We start from the raw sequence: 23,354 nt of genomic DNA on the forward strand, positions 1-23,354 counted from the left end.
AATAAATCCTGTTTACTGACCTATTAGCAGCTCATGATTCAAATAAATATTTCTTTAGTTCTTCTTTGCCAGAGACCTCAATGGTTGCTGGAAATCATGAGAAGATACCAGAAAGAATTACAGAGTTATACTCTACTTGTCTCTCTTCCTTAGGAAGCATGAGCAGAATACAAATCCTGAAGAATGTAAGTGACTCTTGTAACTGGAGCCTGTGATAAGGTGAGGAAGGGCTTGAGGAAGAAAAGAAATTCCCTCTAGTGGTTTGACGGAGCACCAGCAGTTGCCACCATATTCAGTAAATGCAGAGAATTAAGAACTGGACAAAATGACAGAATGAGGACAAAACTACCCGTTCATGTGAAATCTACCTCTTCAAAAAATGGTAAGAAGGGAGTTGATACCTCTTATCTTTTAGAGAAGGTCAGTGGACTTCCCAGGTTCTTTCTTTCTTTTGTATAGTCTGCCTTTTCTCTACCACTTTTTCTCTCATTCCTTAAGGTCTCATTTCTATCTCTGTTTATTAACTTTACACTCCCTTGTCTGTAAACAATAGCAACAACAAAAGACTACCTGTCTTCAGCAGGATAATTAAATTGCCTTCTTTCCTTTGGCCTCATGCTTCAACTTTCTGTCCCTTTCTAAGATCTTCAAATCTAAATTGTTTTCTAATTGAGGGTCGGCCATTTTGCCTCCCTCTCTACCTCTCATGGCTTCCATTTGTCCTCTATTCTTCACTCACCCTCTACCATATTGAATTGCAGTCATCACTTATGTTTTCATATTAAATATTTTTTCTTGCACGCTATGTAGAAAGCATAATGATACAACAAACACAGGTGGGGTCCTGACACTAACTTCCAGACTCAAGACTTATAATAAAGGGATAAGAATCACGACAGTGTAGTATTGGTGAAAGAATACACAAAGAGATCAATGGAAAGAAATAGAGAGGGCAGAAACAGACACACACAAATATGGTCAACACATCTCTGACAAAGTAAAGACAATGCCATAAAGCAAAGATAGACCTCTACAAATGGATCTGCAGCAGCTGGGCATCCATGTGCAAAAAGCAAACAAACAAAACAAAAACAAAAGCAACAAAAAACAGCAAAGAAAAAGCAAACAAAAAAGGAATCTAAGTGGAGACTTTACATGCTTCAAAAGAACTAAGTTAAAATCGGTCACAATTCTAAATGTAAAGTGCAAAAGACAGAATTCCTACAGGATAACACAGGAGAAAAACTAGATAACCTTCGGTGATGACTATTTAGGCACAACATCAGAGGCGCAATCAATGAAAGAAATAATTGGTAAGTTGGATTTCATTAAAATTAAAAACTGCTCTGCAAAAGACAATGCCAGATGAATGAGACAATAAGCCACAGACCAGGAGAAATTATTTGCAAAGGACACATGTGAGAAAGGACTGTAATCCAAAATATACAAAGAACTGTTAAAAACCCAATTAAAAAATGACCCTGGGCCAGGCGCGGTGGCCTGTAATCCCAGCACTTTGGGAGGCTGAGGCGGGTGGATCATGAGGTCAAGAGATAGAGCCCATCCTGGTCAACATGGTGAAACCCCCGTCTCTACTAAAAATACAAAAAATTAGCTGGGCATGGTGGCGCGTGCCTGTAATCCCAGTTACTCGGGAGGCTGAGGCAGGAGAATTGCCTGAACCCAGGAGGCAGAGGTTGCGGTGAGCTGAGATCGCGCCATTGTACTCCAGCCTGGGTAACAAGAGCAAAACTCTGTCTCAAAAACAAACAAACAAAAAACAACCCTAAGGCCTTAACAGACACTTTACAAAGAAGATATATAGATGGCAAATACACATATGAAAAGTTGCTCCACATCATACGTCATAAGAAAATGCAAATTAAAATGAGACAGAACAGCACACCTACTAAAATGGCCAAAATCCAGAATACCATAAACATCTAATGCCAAGGAGGATGGAGAGCAGTGCCTTCACTGCTGATGGAAATACAAACTGATACAGTGTGACACTTTCTTACAGAACTAAACATTCTCCTTTCATACCATCCAGCAGTCATGCTGTTTGCTATCTACTTGTAGTAGCTAAAAACATATGCCCACGTAGAAACCTCCCCATGGATGTTATAGCAGCTTTATGCATCATTGTCAAAAGCTGGAAGTAATCCAGATGTCCCTCAGTAGATGAATGGATGAGTAAATGGTGGTAAGTCAGGAAAATGGAATAGTACTGAGTACTAGAAAGAAATGAACTATCAAATCATGAAAAGACATGGAGGAGCCTTAAATGCATATTAAATAAAAATAAGCCAATTCTAAAAAGTCTATATATGATTCTAACTATATGACATTCTAGAAAAGGCAAAACAATGGAGGTCACGAGAAGATGTGTGGCTGTCAGGGGCTGGGTGGAAGGAGGATGAACAAGTGGAACACACAGGATTTTCAGGGCAGCGAAAACTGTATGAGAGTCATGGCAGATATGGATAGGTGCCACTATACATTTGTCAAACCCTACAAAATGTATGTCAACAGTGAAGCTTAATGAACTATTTGAACGTTTGGTGATTATGTCAATAAGGTTCATCAATTGTAACAAATAAAGCACTCCAGTGCGGATATCAATCAAGGGGAAAGGTATTCGTGTGTTTAGGCAGAGGGCATGCAGGAAATCTCTGTATCTTCTGCTCAGTTGTGTTGTAAACCTAAGCTGTTTTTAAAAGTAATAAATCCCAGAAAAAAATATAATTACAACCCAAAGAACAGTTACTATCAGGCTTTCTGTTCTATTATACATACACACATACATACATACATACATACATACACACACACATGCACACCCCACACACACGCACACACAATTATTCAATCAATATATGAGCATTAATATTAAGATGAAACTATACATAAATGTATTTACCATTTACTCAATTTATCTTCAGTGCAAACGATATAGTAGTCTTTTCCATAATCATCATTTTAAAAGGGAAGAAACCAAGAATACAACGTTAAGTAACTTGCCCATGACACAGTCCACTAAAGGGAGAGCTGGGTTTTGAAACTGGCACCTGAGTAAGGAAGTCAGGCTGCCATCCTGAGTCTGTTAGTCTGGTTTGGATGCCTGCAGTGAATAATCTTACAGGATCATACACATGCCCTTTTCTGTTTTCTTTAAATGCGTATTTCCTCAAATAATAACATGTTTAGTGCTTGTTTTCTCTGCTGGGCTGGAGGCTCCCTGAGGGCAGGGAAAGCATCTGCTTACTTTCCCCTGCGTCCCACCCCTGGCACACAGTGGGTGTCAATCAGTGCTTATGCACGGACTCCTAGGAGAGCAAGCCAATTAGAGAAATTCACAGCAAGAAGAATGCCAACTGCTGAACGTGTTGACAGCAAATTATTTTCTGCTTTGTTGACTTTTATTTAGGACAGAATAGAAAACTGTCACATGTGACTCAATATAAAGTGGTATTTCTCAAAGTTATACCCCAGAAAGGATATCACCTTGTATTTAAGACCTCACAAAGTGTCTCACATTACAGGGCACCTTTGAAATGATTTAATTTTGAACCACAAAGTACTGTTTGGGGGAAGATATGTAACCTGAAACAACTTCAATTAATGATGGCTCCAATGCTTATAAAAGCCACTTGAAGTAACAGGAGAAAAGGAGAGAAATTGAATACATCTTTATGAATTATTTGGAGGGAATGATCTCACAGGTTCAAAGGCTGGATGTCATTATAAACAAGTGTTTTATTTTAATATGCGTTAAAAGTAATAGAGTAAATAGTTTACCCACATCATGAAGCAGATGAATTTACATTCATAAAGCAAACTACATTTACAATGTTCTTAACATGACATGAAGGGAAACTTGTGGCTTGAGATTCAGTTTCCAGTAATGGCCTCGTATGTGGACCCCCAAATGTGCTACATGTCACACAACTTGGATGGATGTAACTAATATTCAAAACGTGAGCACAGAGTTTGAATTAAATTTTTAAATTAAGTTGCTACAAAAATGCAATAGCTCTGTATTGATCATTTAGAATACCTCTGTAAAATTTGGTTTTATATACAGACTTAATAAAATAATTTGATATCTTATAAATATATAAATATTAAAAGCATTTATAATGAGAAATTTACTACATATAATATATAATCTATTTTGTCCTATAATTTACATGTAAATAATAATCATGTATAAATTATACATATAAATACCAGGTGTTACTGAACACGTATGCATAGGTGAGTATATAATTAAATCCATTCAATTTTGTATATTCATATTGACCTAAATATTTTTTGATATTTTTATTGAAAAACTAGAGACAGGATTTTGTATTCATGTTCACCTTACACATGTAATTCCTGCTACCCCTCCTCCCTCCCTTGACATCCACCCTCATCCACAGTGTCATATACACCAACCTTAGCGACCCGGGGAGGTTGCCACCTTCACCTAAGTACATTTTGCATCAAGGTCCACAGTTGTCCTCCCTGCTTGTGGGTGTGATGGTGACAGGTAAGAAAGCAACAAGCCTTGGAACACTTGTCCGTGAGGCAGGAAGGACCAACATGCTCTTTCTACGTTCTTCTCTCCCTCGATCCTTCTTTTTCCCCCCTTTCTTCATTCCATCTGAAGTTTGAAATACCACCATGGATTATAAAAGTATTGTAAATTATATTTATCAAATACATTTATTTATATCTAAACAAACAATTCTTTTAATGGCAGTAACAATTTTATGTGAATTATATTGGTGTCAGATTAACTTGTTATAAATTTTGTAGAATTATATCACCAGTAGCTGTCCATAAACTCTCAGTTGCTTCAGTTTACAGGCCCCGTAATGATAAATTCATAAATGGGAAAAAATCCGAAACATCAAAGAGAACACAGCCTCTGACAGTCCCAGGAATTTATACCTATAAAGGTGAATATACAATTAATTTTAAACTGGCCGGGCATGGTCGCCCACGCCTATAATCCCAGCACTTTGAGAAGCTGGGGCAGGCGGATCACAAGGTCAGGAGTTAGAGACTATACTGGCCAATACAATGAAACCCATCTCTACTAAAATTACAAAAATTAGCAGGGCATGGTGGCTGGTTCCTGTAGTTTCAGCTCCTCGGGGGGCCTGAGGCAGGAGAACCTCTTGAATCCAGGAGGCAGAGGTTGCAGTGAGCCGAGATTGGGCCACTACACTCCAGCCTGGTGACAGACCAAGACTCTGTCTCAAAATAAAGAAATAGATAATTTTTTAAAAACCATCACTTTTAAACCTACCATTATTTCACTTAGGAGACATATTACTATTTTTTCACTTTATCGAATGACATACTTCCTGTGGTGTGGTCTACTCCCTTGTGCTTATAACAAACAAAACCCTGTAAAACATCTGTTGTGTAGGTGTATTCCAGAGAGTCTATGCATAATTGCCAAAACCACAAATATGTCAAATTCCTGTGGGGATGTTTCATGTGTAGCACTTTTTCCTTTCTTCTTAATCTTCATGTTAACCTTTGAAAATAAAGATTTTTAAAGTGTTTATTAAATTAATATGTATTTTATTGTAAATAAAAATCTCAATTTGAGAGTTTTATATCCAAGCAATTGTTTTAATAAAAGATTGCTTTTTAATCATTCATATCATATTCAAGTATAGCTGTAGAGTATCCTTCCCTAATTCTGAGATAGCTGTTTTCAGAATGTAAGGGTCATTTGAGGGTAGAATTGAAGAGACAATGTCCATGTGTTCCACATTCCTCCCCTGTTGGGCACCATGCACAATGCATCTTCAGCAAAAACGCTACCCTTCAATGTGCTGTAAATTGTATCTGTCTCCCTTGGAACCTTTTTAAGAGAGCAGCATGTAATATGTGGCTGTATGTTTTAGATCCAAATGTCGGCCTCAGTGTTCTCAGATAGAGTGAGCCTCAAAGAGAGTGGACAGATATAATGTTATAAATTCAGAGACTTTTAATTCTTGCCAGGTGAGAAATTCATTGCGCTCACTACAAAATTTAGGGAGATAAAAGTCCCTTTCTGTTTTAATCATTATTTAAAATTCCTGGTGATATTAATATGTTTTCCCACTGACCGTTTTCCAGTTCTCACTTAATTTCTGGGAATTTGATTTACCTGCACTTCCAGGAGATGTCAGCCTCTGAAAAGACAGCACCGTCAACAGGACGAGGGCTGGAGTCAGAGCCAGGCTGCCTGGGACTGTCTCTGTTCTCTGCTATTTTCAGATACGGCCTTGGATACATTTAATGTGGCTCTGTTTCAGCTTCTGCAGTTATAAGATGAATATAATAGTTTTTACCCCGAGAGAGTTATTTAGAAAATTTAATGAGTTAATACATGATTGCTTAGAACAATTGCTGACACATAATGAAAGCTATGTGAGTTTGCTTAAACATGATTACAGAAATGGTAAAGTGAAAAGAACCTACTCGCCTCTGTTTTTAGAGGCATCACTATGCAGTAGCTAACATCATTCATTCTCCTGCGGTCCACTGTGAAATGCCTGCTACATGCCAGCATTTTTGTTATTTCCTTCTTCAAATGCTTATTGAGCCCACTGTGCACTGGGCCCCTTATTAAGTGGAAATGACAAATTCTAAAAAAGTCAGGATATTTAAGCTTCAGGAACTGGTAGCACAGAGGGGAGAAGCTCACATATATAGGAAGATAAAGGCTCATAAGCACCTTAGGTAAGCATCTTTGCAAGGTAAAGAGGAGTGGGGAATTTTAAATTAGGGCCACCCTGGTATGACCACAGCTAGCACTCTGGAGCCAGTACACCTTAGTTTAAAAGCTAAATCTGCTAATTATCAAACTTCTAAACAAAAATCAATTATCTTACCATTTAAGCTTCCATTTCCTATCCGCAAAATATGGAGATCACATTCCTCTCTCCAAAGTGTGGAGATCACATCACAACAGTGATGTATGAATACTTTTTTTTACAATAACAGCTAATATTGATAGAACATTATAATTCAGGTAATATGCTGCAGATTGTCTGTGGATCCTGAAGAACTGTACAAAAAGTTGTTTGACTAATGCCTCCCATATTAGCAGGCATTTTACAAACAGCTGTTAATATTTGTTTTATTTCCTTTAACATAATATAAATCTGCATCTGAGTTGAAGGGATAACTGCTTTTCAGTAGTAAATTGTTCCATTGGGTTGATTTTAGTTTTCTCTCTCCTTTCTGAATAGTCTGACTGAATCTATTATTGAATGAACACAACACAGGATCAGAAAGTCTTCTGTCCAGGATGGTTTATGGAAAAGCGTTTCTAGAGTGTTTGTGTGCTTCAGTGAATGGGGACAAATTATTAATTCTGAAAGGTCCTTGTAGCTTCCAAAGGTATCTGACATAATCTGAACACCTAAAATGCAGTGAGGGGCGCATGGTGGACAGAACACAGCCAATTTAGTCTCCTCAGACAAAAGACAAGTGAGCACACTGTGGTCTTCTATCCAAAGATAATGTATTTCCCAGACAGATAATGAGTCAGGCTGTTCTTAGCTCAGGCTCACTGGTACTTGGTTAGACGTAGAAAATACAGTTATACAATAATTTGGCATGATAGATTCCTTTCGTTGTAATACTCAGAAGGCAAAAAGAGACTGTTAGGAGACAGGGTCAGAGCAAGTTGTGTTTAGTCAGCAAGGGAGAGGAATTTTAATTATCTCTGAGGCTGATGACAAGCTACCTGAAGATTTTAAGCATGAGAATGTCATGATATATTTTATGTGGTTTTAAAAGTTTATTTGGCTGCTAGATGGAGAACACATAGAAGGATTAAATGGTCGAGTGGAAAGCCAGATAACATGTATTTTTAGTAGTCCAGGCAAGACATGGAAGTGACTCGGTGACTAACACCCGTAGTCCCAGCAATTTGGAAGCCGGAGGCAGGCGGATCACTTGAGCCCAGGAGTTTAAGACCAGCTTGGGCACTGTAGAGAGACATCATCTCCACAAAGTTTTAAAAAATCAGCCAGGCATGGTGGCACACACCTGTGATCTCAGCTACCCAAGAGGCTGAGCAGGAGGATCTCTTGAGCCCAACAGGTTGAGGCTGCAGTGAGCTGTGATGGCACCAATGCACTCCAGCCTTGGCAACAGAGCGAGACCCTTTCTTGAAAGAAAAAGATATGGAAGTGCCTTGGATGAGGTAGTAATACTAACAATAAAAAATGGTATATTTTCATGAGATAGTTTACATATTTTTGATCCCAACAATCATAGCCTTGGAATGAACTGTATGAGGGAGTAAGCCAGAGAATAAACAACAGCAAGGTCTTGATTTTTAGCTTAAGCAGTTATTGATTCTACTTCTCTAAGTATGGAAATCCGAGAAATGCAATTTTGGCAGTGTGGGGAATGAAGCTTTGTTTTTACTGTTAAAATTGAGAGGTCTATTAGATACTTAAATTGATATATAAGATGGCAGTTGAAAGTGTGATTTTAGCCAGGTGCAGTGGCTCACACCTGTAATCCCAGCACTTTGGGAGGCTGAGGCGGGTGGATCACAAGGTCAGGAGTTCGAGACCAGCCTGGTCAAGATGTTGAAACCTCGTCTCTACTAAAAATACAAAAATTAGCCAGGTGCGGTGGCATGTGCCTGTTATCCCAGGTACTTAAGAGGCTGAGGCAGGAGAATTGCTTGAATCTGGGAGGCGGAGGTTGCGTGAGCCGAGATGGTGCCATTGCACTCCAACCTGGGTGACAAAGTGAGACTCTGTCTCAAAAAAAAAAAAAAACAGTGTGATTTTAGAATTAGAATCTAGAATCTTAGTTACATATATATTTGAAGATGTTGCCTTGGGTATAGAACCTAGTTCAAGAGAAATGTTGGGACTAAATACAATTAATATTTAAAATCCTGGGACTGAATGGAATCACTAAATAATAGAGAATATTTAGAGGAGAGAAGACAGCTCAGAATCCTGGGGAATGTCATTTAGAGGAGAAGAGATAGGAAAGGAGTCAGAGAAGAAGAATGGAAGAGAGGTGTCTGAGAGCAAGAACAACAGGCAGAGGAAGGCAGTGTTCAGGAAGTCAAGGGAGGGAAGAGAGATGTGGTGATTTTTGGATGAATGTTGCTGAGCTATTACTGAAGAAGATCTCAGAGATGCTGAATGTGGCAGTATGGACACTTTGGAGACCTTGATAAGAGCAGCCTGTGGGAAGCAATGTGGTCAGGGTCAAGTCTGTTTTTAGTGGCAGTGAGACTGAGCAAATGACTAGAGACAGGAATGTCAAGATGTTTTGTTGAGGAAACAAATTGGATGGGGAATCAGAAAAGAATGTGAGCTAAAGGGATATTATCTTCTTTAATTTTTAAAATATTGTTGATATTATGTCATGTTTATAGAATGATGAGAATAATCTGATTGGGGGGTAGAAATTAGAGATGCAGAAGAGGAATTACACAATTGCAGAAGAAAATTTTATGGAAATTTGGCAATACGGGATGGTATCCATCAAATAAAAGGAACAATTTGGCACTGGTGGAAGGGTCCTTTCATCTTTAACGACAGGTGCAAGACTAAAAACTATAATTTCACAAGCAGATAGATTGGCAGTTACGGTGGTGAGATGATGAGCATATTTTCATCAGATGCTTTAGGGCATTCCCTTTTCATTCCTGTGACTGTGGATACAAGATGACTGTCCTGTGCATGAGCCTGGGAGGCATCTCTAGGTTGTCCCTGTGATGCTGAGTCATGGGCCTCCCTCCCCAGCTGGCTCTGTGTCTTGCCCAAGCTTAGTGCCTTGGTAACGCAGTGTCCAGATGCTGAGAAACTGGCATTTGCTAACACTTTCCTAAATTGAAAGCTTGAGATCAATAAATTTGTTCCTCACTTATAGTGCTGCCATGCTCAACTCATAAAACAAGACAGCAGTAGGGTCATAAAGTTTCTCTCCCAAAGGTCATAGTCATGGTTCCACTCCATAGAATACCAGGAAACAGAAGCTATACACCCATTCCAACTGCCCATGTTTCTGTGCCAAATGCAGCTTGCTGGAAGTTTATGCACGCAAACTTGTGTGGATGCTCTTGACCTGGCGTATGGCAGTGGCCTTAAACTAGGTCATCTCAAGGGCTGAAGTCATCTCCTAGGGTATAGAGTAAGTTATAAGAATGGACAAAAATTAGGTGGCCATGTTGCCAGTCTGTAGGGCACCACTGCTCTTGAGTTTATGGGAGCTGGCATCTCCCTTGATGGTGATGGTAATTCATTGTGAATACCAGATGGCTTGAGAATAGAGGTATTATTTACTTCCCAGGTGTACACAGGGTCCATAGGGCATTAACGCCTGTGATAAGGCAGGTTACATATTTTATATGTCCAGGGCCACACACTCCTGAGTAGGCAGATCATTCAGAAACCCTAAATTACAAGGGACACCTAGAGTTATTCTGCCGCCAACAATTCAGTCACTTGGCTCCCCTCCACAGTTGGAAGTTCTTCCTAGCACTAACGATAAGGAAGAATGGCTAAAAACTGTCCAATCCAAATCACTCCATGCCTCTTGGAATCCCAGAGAAGAAATGCTGAGCTACCTCTCCCAAGAGTACCCAAGGGGAAGAGAAATCTCGGGATACAGAAGATACATCCATATAGTCAACTATACCAATCAAGAGCTTGGTGACAGGGAGTTAATTTCAGACTCCTACTGCAGATATCCTTCTCTGAGTTCAGGACTTAGGAGCAGTCTACTTTATTCCTGAGCTGGTTTTTGGTGACTCTGGAGCACATCCCACATAGCTTTCTGAGAGGCTTCCTGACAGCCTTACTGAGACATAAATGTAAATCAGAATCCTTTAACTGAAGCCACTCCCAAACAGTGTGTCATATATCATGGTTACAGGAAAATTACAGGTTATGTAAATGATGTCAGGAAATGGAACTCTCTATACCCAGGACTCTTTGTCTCTGCCCAAAAAGAATATTAGAAATAAGATAATAGGGGAAGAAGAGATTAACCATAAAAGGAAAGATAAATTATCACATAGACTTCTTCATGTAACAGAATCTGGCAGTATCTCTGACCCAGATGTGTGGTGTAACCAAATATTCTTGTCAGAATATGACTTTTGATCTGTCTTGGCTTTGTGTCCCCACCCAAAGCTCATATCAAATAATAACCCCACATGTCGAGGGTGGGACCTGGTGGAAGGTGATTGAATCACAGGGGCTGTTTCCCACAAGCTGTTCTCATAATAGTGAATGAGTTCTCATAAAAATATGATGGTTTAAAAGTGTGACACTTCTCCCATCCCTCTCTCTCTCCCTTGCCACCATTTAAGAAGTGCCTTGCTTTCCCTTCATGCTTTGCCATGATTGTAAGTTTCCTGAGGCCTCCCCAGCCATGCAGAATTGCAAGCCAATTAAACCTCTTCTCTTTATAAATTACCCACTCTCAGGTAGTTCTTTATAACAATGTGAAAACAGACTAACACAACTTCTACAATAGGCCAAGAGACAAGGCTCCCTTGGGTCAGCCAATATTGTGTCCATGAGTTCCCACACTCAGTAATACCTGCTGTTCACCCTGAGCACTCAGCACTACAGATGGACTAAAAACATGAATTACACCCGCACAGTACATATCAAACGGATTCTAATTGAAACCTGTCATCCATCAACACTTTTATATCTTAGTCTCATTAATCATATCAAAAACATATAGTAAGACTATTTCTCTACAAAGATATATGACTAAAATCATCACAGTGTTTTGGACAACAACTAGACCAGCATTTTGGGATCCAGGAATCTAGTTCCAACATGCATGCACTTAACTGTTGAGACTTGGGACAGCCATCACAACTTGGTTTTCCTTATCAGAGTGTACAGTGCCAGGGACCCCTCTCCAGTGGGATTATGCTCATGACTGACACACCACCATCATTAGTGTCAGCTTTCCTCAACAGGGGCGCTTATGGGTGTAATGATTTTAATTAATTTTGTCTTATTGTACTCATGTTGTCCTAACAGACTACCATTAGTTTTTATTGTTCTTCATCAATGAAGAGTTCGGGGTCCTTGCTTTTGTGAATAAATTGCAAACAGGTGACATCACATTGCTGCTGTTCTTCCTGCAAGCTGGTAAAATGATGGTTTCTATTTTTAGTCTAGCAGGAATTGTAGATTACACTCTAGTCTAAATTAAAAAAAAAAACTGTTTTATTAGAGAAAAAACAGAATTTGTGGAATATATTCTCATTTCACCAGTTTAAGATATCTAAGTGAATATAATTTGATGTCAACATTGAAATACAGTGATGACAACAAACACCTAAAAATAAATGAATGTGCAGCATGTTTTTAAAATTGCTACAATTTCAGTTATGATATAATACATGTCTAACATGTATTGTGCTTAACATGTTAATTTTATTTATATGTATTAAAATATTATACCCTTATAAAAATTTAAATGATTAATTTACATAGGGGATCACCTCATTTATTGTCTGTAATACTGGTCTTAATTTGGAAATCAAAGAAAAATATTAAAGCAAAGAAAACAAAACAAATGTATGTATTATATGTCAAAAGTTTTTGAAATTTAAGTAATATATTATTCAGTTGGAAACATGAGCCATTATCAGTAATGTCATGTCATTCTAGAATTTTTATAGATGAAAAGCAATGTTCAGATTTGGTAAACTGATGAAGTTCTAAATGTACAGACTGGATGTTTAAGGTACTATGGACATGTGCTTTATATTCAAACAAGACTGAATTCAATATGATATTGTTTGGAGCATAATTTTGTATCAGTGATACAAAGTCATTTACATCTATAATATTGATAAGACATTTAGTTACATTCATTATTTCATTGTGTTACAAATCAAATGTGCTGAGAAGAATATTTTACATCTTTTAATCAGTATGGGAATTAAAACAATACATATTCCTCAAATATATTAACTATCAGGGGCACTGTCTAATTTCAAAAATTGTTTTTTATTTCTTATACCTAACATATATATATATATATATATATATATATATATATATATATATATAAACATTTGTTCAAGAGTAATTTATAGATTTGTATTACAATTTTAAATGATCTCACCAGAAGTTTGCAGCTGCCAGGAGCTAGCTGCTGGCTATAGTTAAGAGAGATTATCTCTAGCAGAGGATCAGAACAATCTTAATTGGGATGTGAGTAGATTAAACAGAAAATATTACGTCTATTAAGGCCATGTGGTAAGCAAACCTGCCAATCACCCTTAGGACATACTGCTAACAAGCTCTTACAAATTCTCTACATTAGATGGTGATTTCTTATACTTTTGAAGTCACTTCATATATTTGTCATATAAAATGATCACCTCTAAACACAGCTGCCTATACTAGACTCATAGGCTTCCAAAATAATGGTTGTCGCTAGGAAGGAAAACCGAGTGAGCAAGTCTATCATCTCTGTTTATTTTCTAATAACATTTTAAAATCAAAGTTCTTGATCATAGCTTTGAAAATGTTCAAATGCTGGAAAGTATATGATGAGATTACTTTTACTGTATAAAGCGTGGCAAAAAATAAACTAGTTCAATCTTTCTGGAAAACATTTTGACAAGGTTTGCAAATAGCCTTAAATATGCCCACAAATTTAAATTTAATACATTATTTCAACTGTGGAGTTCTACTGTAGGAAAGTATTATGTTTTATAGATAGATATATACATATATAAATCAGAGGCAAAAGTTTAGAAAGGACAAGTAGAAATCACTCAACCTTCCAACTTATATACTGTTGATTTTTTTTAATTTTTATTTTTCATTTTTATGGTTATATAAGAGTTGTGAAGATTTATGGGGTACATGTGATACACTGATACAAGGATATGACGTGTAATGATAAAGTCAGGGTAACTGAAGGACCTATCACCTTAAACATTGATCTTTTTGTGTGTCTTAGGAACATTCCAATTCTAATTTTCTAGTTATTTTGAAATACATAATAAATTACTAACTATAGTCATGCTACTGCGCTACCATTTGCTAGCTATTATTCCTTTTATCTATCTGTATGTTTGTGCCTATTAACCAACCGCTTTTTATTCTCTCCTCCCCTACCATTCCCAGCCTCTGTTAACCATCAGTTTACTCTCTAGATCTATGAAATCAGTATCATTAACTGCCACATCTGAGTGAGAACACGATATTTGTCTTTTTCTGCCTATAGCATTTTATATTACATACTGTACTCCAATTCCATCCATTTTGTTCCAAATAACAGTTTCATATCATTTTATGACTGAATATTCCATTGTGTGTGTGTGTGTGTGTGTGTGTGTGTGTATATATATATATATATATGCAATGTGGTGTGTGTGTATATATATATACACACACACATACACACAAACACATATTTTCTTTATTCATCTATTGCTGGACACTTAGGTAGATTCTATATGTTGGCTATTACAAACAGTGCTGCAACAAAAATGGGGGTGCAGACATCTCTTCAATATTTGTTAATTTAAATTGTTCTTTTAAGAGACAGGAATTATTTTCTATTTTATTGATCAATTTATGACATTACTAGGAAAATAAAAATTATAATAATTTAATTTTAATACTTAAATACATACTCCATGAATAAAAGATTCATTGACAGTTCCAGATAGACCAACGGGTTTTAATGTAACATTGCATGAAAGGCTTGTCAATATGGTTTTAGTTGTCACTAATCTTTAAGAAACCACCATTTCTCACATTTTGATGTAGTATCAAAAAGAATATTTACAAGTATCTGGAACAACCATGAAAATACCATCTCTCTTTTAACTACATGTATTTTTGAGGTTGGTCTTTCATTTTATGCATCAATCAAGACAACATATTGCTACAGATTGAATATAAAACAGCCAGGAGAATACAGCTAGCTTCAATTAAACCTGGCATTAAAGAGTCTGAAGAAAATGTAATGCAATTTCAGCCTTGTTATAGTTCTTTTTCATAAAAATATAACATTAATAATAACACTGTATGGGCTTATTATTGTCACTTTATAAGCACATATTTATTTTTTACTTTTAATGTCTAATAAAGTAAATATCACTGGTGTTGCTTCACAGTAATTTTTAACAGTGTCAGAGACCTAAGATGCAAAAGTGTGAAGATCATCTTTTTGAGGTTCATAAGAGAGAGAACACCTGGACAGAGTGGTTCAAGCCTGTAATCCCAGCACTTTGGGATACCAAGGCAGGCTAATCACCTGACGTTAGGGGTTCAACGTCAGCCTGGTCAACATGGTGAAACCCCATCTCTACTAAAAATACAAAAATTAGCCAGGCATGGTGACACACACCTGTAATCCCAGTTACGTGGGAGGCTGATGCAGGAGAATCACTTGAACCCAGGGTGGGGGGCAGAGGTTGCATGATCATGGATAGGAAGAATCAATATCATGAAAATGACCATACTGCTTAAAGTAATTTATAGATTCAACGCTATCCCCATCAAGTTACCATTCACTTTTTTCACAGAATTGAAAAAAAAACTACTTTAAATTTCATATGGAACCAAAAAAGAGCCCACATAGCCAAGACAATCCTAAGCAAAAAGAACAAAGCTGGAGGCATCATGCTAACTGACCTCAAACTATGCTACAAGGCTACAGTAACCAAAACAGCATGGTACTGATACCAAAACAGATATATAGACCACTGGAACAGAACAGAGGCCTCAGAAATAACACCACACATCTACGACCATCTGATCTTTGACAAACCTGACAAAAACAAGCAATGGAGAAAGGATTCCCTATTTAACAAATGGTGTTGGGAAAATACCTACAGAATGGGAGAAAATTTTTGTAAGCTATCCATCTGACAAAGGGCTAATATCCAGAATCTACAAAGAACTTAAACAAATTTACAAGAAGAAAACAAACAACCCCATCAAAAAGTGGGTGAAGGATATGAACAGACACTTTTCAAGAAGACATTTATGCAGGTAGCAAACATGAAAAAAAGCTCATCATCACTCGTCATTAGAAAATGCAAACCAAAACCACATTGAACTATCACGTCACACTAGTTAGAATGGTGATCTTTAAAAAGCCAGGAAACAATAGATGGTGGAGAGGGCGTGGAGAAATAGGAATACTATTACACTGTTGGTAGGAGTGTAAATTAGTTCAACCATTGTGGAAGACAGGGTGGTGATTCCTCAAGGATCTAGAACCAGAAATACCATTTGACCCAGCAATCCTATTACTGGGTATAACCCCAAAGGATTATAAATCATTCTACTCTAAAGAGAGTAATAGTAAAAATATTCTCCCATAGTATTTTTTAAGAATTAAATGAGGCAAAGAGTACAACATGCACCCTCTGAAACATAGTCAAAAGTCAATCAATGAAGCTACTCCTTTAGCAATTATTTGTAAAATGGAATCACAGACACCAACTCCTTTGTGGTCTCATTAAGATTAATGCACCAATGTGCTATAAAACACTTAGTAATATCTGAGATACATTAGTATCTTAGAAATGAGCGCTTTCTGATTGCTTAACAAGAAGCAAAAAGAAGAGCATCCCTTTTTCAGTATGACAAATGGGGAAGATGAGAAGGAATAGATTCCAACAGGCACGAATTTTAAAAAAGCATCCCTGCATGAAGCTGCCCTGTGGGGACAGAGCTAAGGAAAATACAGCTCAAGAAACAAAAGACAATCCACATGTCTGTGGTCTAAGTCACATTTCCAGCAGAAATCATATTCTGAAAGCTTTAAGTGGGACTGTTAAAATATTCAGCATATTCACTAATATTAGACATTTGCATGTTTTGACTATGATCTACTAACCTACGAACTTCTTTTTTCTAACATGACATGAACTTCCTCAGGAATATTAATGTTAGGTCTATCTAGCATGATATAAATTGTTCCAAATTTTCCTTCTAGGTATGTTTTTCATTAATGAGCCAAGGACTAGAACTACCCATGTAAATCATGCCCTAGGCCAAGCCCAGTTTAATTCCAAGCATGCTAAGACGTATGCACTGGCTTGGGAGGGATATTTTAATTAAAAATAAAGATTTATATTTTAGATGGACGACCTGAAAGTACCACGTGGCTCAAAGAGTCTGTCCACTTTTATCATAATTCCATTCGCGGACTTGCCAGTGTGTGCTTTAATCCTTTTCCTGATGTAAAAACATCTGCTTCTTACGCTCATTTATTTACTTTCTTTGATGGTCATTTTGCTCAATGCATTCCATATGCTTATTACACAATGTATGGAAATGTTGCGTCTAAGTTCTTTACATATTTTGAATCATCAATATTTCTGTACTATGGGTTGTCAATTTCTTACTTATCTAAAAACAACTCACTTATTTTTCTCTCCGAAAGTAACTCCTTTTTCTTAACATAATCTGTTATTTTCCAAAATAATGCAACCAAGGAAAGCTTGCCCCCTGTCCCCCTTGTGAAGCTTACCAGGAGCTTTTGATACTAATACTCCTAAGAGCATGCTAAGGACTTGCCAGTTGAAGTTGTGCTGAGGAAATCCAAGAACAAAGTTCAAAGTGGATCAGGACCAGGGAAAAAGAAAGAAAACTAAAACCAAGTCTGTACATAGGTACGGGGCAGCAGCAGGTCAGGGCTTGATTTATGCCACTTCCCTTCCATGAGGAAGCCATTCAATGCCGCAGATCATCCCACCGTTTGCCACACAAATGTAGTATCAAAATGAGTTGATGTTGGCCTCCACTCTCCACCACCGATACAAATTTTAGGAATAATTTTCCTTTTTTACAATAAAAATAGACTTTAAAAAAGTTTACCATAGAAAGCCAAAGAAAATAATTCTGACTTCTAGTGTTTCTTTTGGTATTCTTATATTATATTAATGAGGATATCATATTAATTAATTTTTAAAACTAAAAATTTAGTAGGTCCTTATTGCTCCTCTGCCCAACTCAAAAACTACTTTTAAGTGAACGTCATATTTACAATATATATATCCTAACAGGTTGGTAAATTTCTGTACTTAAAATGAGTTGAAATTATTGACAAAAATCCCAGTTAACTTATTTAGATCTCTTGAAGAGACCAGGTGTTTCATTAAGGTTAGTTTTTGGAGCTAATTACTGTTTGGATAATTGAGAAAAGTGATGATAACCCATTTAGTATATATATTTGTTAATCATTTAAAAATAAAGTCAAAATATGATTGCATAGACAAAATTTATAACTGCTAAGTTTACTTTATATATGTAATCTAAGAAGTACAACATTTAAACAGGTGTTGAAATAAACAAAGCTGGTGAATAACACTCTCTATTGTCAAAACTTAGAATTGCCCACTTCTCTTTTCAATATTCACTGTTTTACTTTCACATAGGAGATATTTTCTGATTGCTTTCACTTTCTCTTGTCTGCACATGTATCTTGGGTTATACTAGAATGGTTTCAGAACACAAACTCTGAATAATTAACAGTTTCATTTGTCCCTAGTCTTATCTGGTCAGAGGTTCTATCAAATTGGCCAAAATTCCTCTTGTATGAGCCATCTCTCAAAGACTTTTGGTGTTTTAATATACAGAAGCCTATACATTTCTTCTTCAACATTAAGCCAGTGGTTCTTAACAGGTGACAATATTACCCTCACCCTTTCAGGAACCATTGCAATACCTGGAGACATTGCTACTGGTCTCTCAAAGGTAGAGGCCAGGTATGCTGCTAACATTCTACATGATCAGGAAAACCCACACAACAAAGAATCATCTGGCCCTAAATGCCTATAATGTCAAGATTGAGACAATCCATCATAGGTGATTCTAAAATGACACTTATAACTATAATTACATTGCATTGATTTAATTGTTCCTCACTCCTGCCCTGAAATCTCTTTTCTTCTTTACAGTGACACCAAAATTGGCATTTTATAGGGAGCAGGATTCTCAGCAATGCAAAAAAAGAGAGAGAAAAAAGCATGCTCTAAGTAATTGTCTACAAACAATTGTCTCTACATCAATATTTGAACTGTATTGTAATATTCAAAACATACATTAATTAACAATGTTTCATTCCCATTTTACATTTTGTTGATGCCATATACTTTTCTGCTCATGATTTTCATCTTTTTCACTTGATTATTAATAATATTATTTCAAAATACATAACAAAGTAGTAGTAGAAATTATTTCTGAATCTATGGAGTTTCCATCATTTGGTTTTATTCTAAAATATAGCATGGTAAAAGTATATATGTATACTTTAAAAATGCACTTATTATGTAGCATTAACTACTATAATGATAATGACAATCATGATGACAGCTTATCTATTTCCAGTGTAACTAACATTAATTTTTTACCCATCAAGTGTCAAGCATGGTGGTGAGAACTTTACTTGTATTATTAATACATTTAAATTTTAGAAGGTTGAAGAATGTCAGCATAACTCACCCTGGATTGAGGTTCCTTCTTTCTCTCTCTCTTTTTTTTTTGAGACAGTCTCCCTCTGTCACCCAGGCTGGAATGCAGTGGTGCAATCTCAGCTCACAGCAACCTCTGTCTCCCAGGTTCAAGCAATTCTCCCACCTCAGGCTCCTGAGTAGCTGGGACTACAGGCACACACTGCCACACCCAGCTAATTTTTGTATTTTAGTAGAGATGAGGTTTCATTTTGTCCCAGGCTGGTGGTGAACTCCTGATTTCAGGCAATCCACCCGCCTCGGCTTCCCAAAGTGCTGGGATTACGAGCTTGAGCCACCACCCCCGACCAATCTTTCCCATTTTAATACAATTTTCTCACTAGTCTGGAAGATAATAAGCAGTTAGTATATACTAACTGGATGAATTAATGTTTGAAGAATCTAATCTCATTTTACAGACTTAAAATACACCAGTCTTCTATTGATTTTTCTGGATCATTCCTTAGGTTCAATACGGAGGCCAGACAATCATATTCACAACTTCCTCTCACAATACAGTGCCAAGAAAATGTTGGTTTCATAAAAGAAACTGAAATAATTGCATGAATGAGTATCTGAACAAATTATTTTACACTCTACTATTTCATTAGAAACAATGTAAATGAGACTACAAAGTAAAGCATTGGACAATGCAACAGTTTGCTTCCTTGGGGTTAACTAAAAAGTTGATGAGAAAAAAATGTCTTTCAGATAAAACCTTATTACAACTATGTGACTTTATTAGGTCTTCTTGACAGTCTTAACATCGATCTATCTTTCGATCAATCTATATACCTATTTATCTTCCTGTTTATTCATTCATGCCTACTCTGATAAAATAAATAAAAGACTGTGGGTTGCTTCATCTCTATTCAATAACATTCATTATCAAAGCCTGTGTCTCTTTCTCATAAAGTAAAAGTACCACAAAATTTAACAAGCACTAGGTATTATTATTTATAAGAGAGAGTCATTTCTCTTTGCTTGTTAAGGGGACAGATTGCCATCAACAATTTCATATTATTATCTACCATCTGTGTGATGGCTTTACATAATTTCTTACACACTGTATCTTTGATAGCGCTTATTTCTGATACACAGAAAATAAAATTGAGCTCTCATGTGAGATCCATTACAGAGGAGGCTTGGAATAAATATAGTAGCTTTAATTTTTCCCTTTCACAAACCTGATAAGGCAGATGCTGGAAGGCTCACTTATAAATCTTTGTTTACAAAGAAATTCAAAATGATGAAGCTTTAGCTGTTAATGACAAAATGTGCTATATGGTCAATGGGAAAAGAAGTGTTTCCCAGGCTTCTGTCTTAGATACATCAAGATTAAAAGAATATGGGATAATTTAGAATGATAGATAATCATTTTGTGCCACTGAATTTTAAATCAACACCTGGGTGAGGCCTGGTGAGTAGAAAGGGAAGCCAAATACATTCTAGGAAGCACTAGCATTTGCTTTTAATATTCATAAAGTTTTAAAATTGAAGCTGTACAATATGTTGTATCACAGGTGGTACTTTAAAAATTATGTCATTTGATGGGAAATCGGCAGGTGTGTGACTATTAGCGTACGAAATGAGGTTGGACACAGGTAGGAGACTGAATGCTGAAAGGAAAAAAACAGCAAAATACGTATCCAATCTGAATATGTAAAAATCTATTATAAAGTGAGAAATAGCTAGGACACTATTGTCCACAAAAATTACATGTCAGAAATTAAGTTATTTTGCGAAAGATGTGAAAAATCACACTAACAAAAAAAAACATCATCATTCATTAACATAATGTGAAACATGCAAATCTTAAGTGTTACATCTTATTACTTTTGGAAATTATTTATACCTGTGCATCTAAGACTTAAAGAAACTGAACATCTCATCATCTCAGAGAGGTCTCTCATGACCTTTCCAGTTCACTCCAAGGAAACTCTTTTTCATTTATGTGTCTATATTTGTCCCAGTTGATGGGATAATATAAATCAAATCCATTAGCATGTTAATATTTGTGTCCATTTTCTCTCACTTAAAATTCTCTTGTTAAGTACACACATGCTGCTTCACGGCTCAGCAGTCTGCATTCTTATTGCTGACTAGTAATTATTTGGGTGAACTACAGTGTCCTTTTGTAGTTTCAGCCATTCTTCTACTGATGTGGTTGGATTATTTCTGGTTTGGGGCTCTTATGAATTTGGCTGCTAGGAAGGTTCTTGAAAAAAATCGTTTTATGAACATATGTTTTTCATTTATTTGGGTATGATCAGGAGTGGAATTGATGGATGGTACATTGGCTGTGTACTTAACTCTCTAAGTGCCAACTACTTTTTCAAGGCAGTTGGGCCGTTTGACACTTCCACCAGTGAAATATGAACGTGCCAGTTCCTCTATATACTAACACACGGTTTTCAGTATATATTTCTAAAATTTTAGACATTCTAGCAAGTGTAAAATAATACCTTACTGAGATTTAATTTATATTTTACTGATAACTAAAAATGCTGATTATCTTTTCATGTGAATATTGTCTATTCACGTATGATAATGCGTCTTTTCATGTTGCAGTGTCCAAACCTTTGGCTACTCATTAAAAAAATAATAATTTTGAGGTGAAGTTCACATACCTGAGAAGAACCATCGTATTAGTCCGTTTTCACCCTGCTAATAAAGACATCCCTGAGACCGGGGAAAGAAACTGGGTTTAACTGCACTTACAGTGCGACGCGGCTGGGGAGGCCTCCGAATCATGGCAGGAGGCGAAACACACTTCTCACACCGTGGCAGCAAGAGAAAATGAGGAGGAAGGAAAAGCGGAAACCCCTATAAACCCATCAGATCTCGTGAGACTTACTCACTATCACGAGAATAGCACGAGAAAGACCGGCCCTCACGATTCCATTACCTCCCCCTGGGTCCCTCCCACAACAAACGGGAATTCTGGGAGATACAGTCAGAGATAGGAATGGGGACGCAGGCAAACCATAGCAACCACTTTAAAGTGAAGAATTTAGTAATACTCAGTTCATTCACAATGTTTGCAACTGCTTCCTCTCTCTAGTTCTAAAACATTTCCATTTGTTTCAGACATAAAAGCCACTTACCCTCAAGCAGTTGCTCCTCATTCCCGACTCCCCCCAGTTTCTGGCGACCACCCATCTGCCTTCTGTCTCTATTGATTAATCTATTCTGAGTAATTCGTATAACTGGTTAGAATGTGACCTATTGTGCCTAACTTCTTTTACTTGATATGTTCTGAAAGCTTCTTCACATTGTAGCACATACTGGTACCTCATTCTTTTAAATAATATTCCACTGTATGCCAGATATCACGGTTTGTCCATTCATCTCTTGATGACTTTTTGGGTTGTTTCCAGCTTTTGGCTATTGTCAATAGAGCTGCAATAAACATTTTGTTTAAATGTACTCTTTTCCGCGTTTTTTTGGATATATACTGAGCAGTGGAATATTGGGGTTATATCATAATTCTTTGTTTAATTGTAGTATTTTCCTTTTAAGTGTTGACTTATAGGAGGAGTTCCTTGTATATGTGTATAAGTCTTTCATCAAGTAAGATGTAAATATATTTTCCATTCTGTGGTTTAATTATTCTTTTTTTTTGTTGGAAGCACACATTTTGAACTTGGAAAACATTTACTTTCTTTTTAAAAATAGGTGATGCTTATTGTATGACAGGAGAGTTAACAAAGAAAGCCTTTTACAACTTTTATTTTGCCGATAGGCGTAATGGAATGAGGGTCAGCCAATTGGGTGCAGTGGTTATATATTTCCCAAGTCAGAAGTGGCGTCAGTACAGAGGAAGGAACAGTGGCTTTGCCTTTTGCTATGTAGG

General features: G+C 36.8%; 1 long non-coding RNA gene across 4 annotated transcripts in view; it reads right to left on the reverse strand.

Moving 5' to 3' along the window:
• LOC118152306 (uncharacterized) overlaps positions 1-22,337 on the reverse strand; it is a 33,884-nt gene extending 11,547 nt beyond the window's left edge. For 2 of the 4 annotated variants that reach the window (XR_013525553.1, XR_008478148.2), the window contains exons 1-3: positions 22,129-22,337; positions 6,158-6,308; positions 4,444-5,246 (exon numbers count right to left, since the gene is read on the reverse strand). This is a non-coding gene — a long non-coding RNA (uncharacterized LOC118152306). The remainder of the gene's footprint in view (positions 1-4,443; positions 5,247-6,157; positions 6,309-22,128) is intronic. The other 2 variants (XR_004740948.3, XR_013525554.1) reach the window with 2 other exon arrangements.
• Positions 22,338-23,354: the final 1,017 nt, after the last annotated feature.

The sequence above is a fragment of the Callithrix jacchus genome, chromosome 1, assembly GCF_049354715.1.
Source record: "Callithrix jacchus isolate 240 chromosome 1, calJac240_pri, whole genome shotgun sequence".
Classification (NCBI taxonomy): domain Eukaryota; kingdom Metazoa; phylum Chordata; class Mammalia; order Primates; family Cebidae; genus Callithrix; species Callithrix jacchus.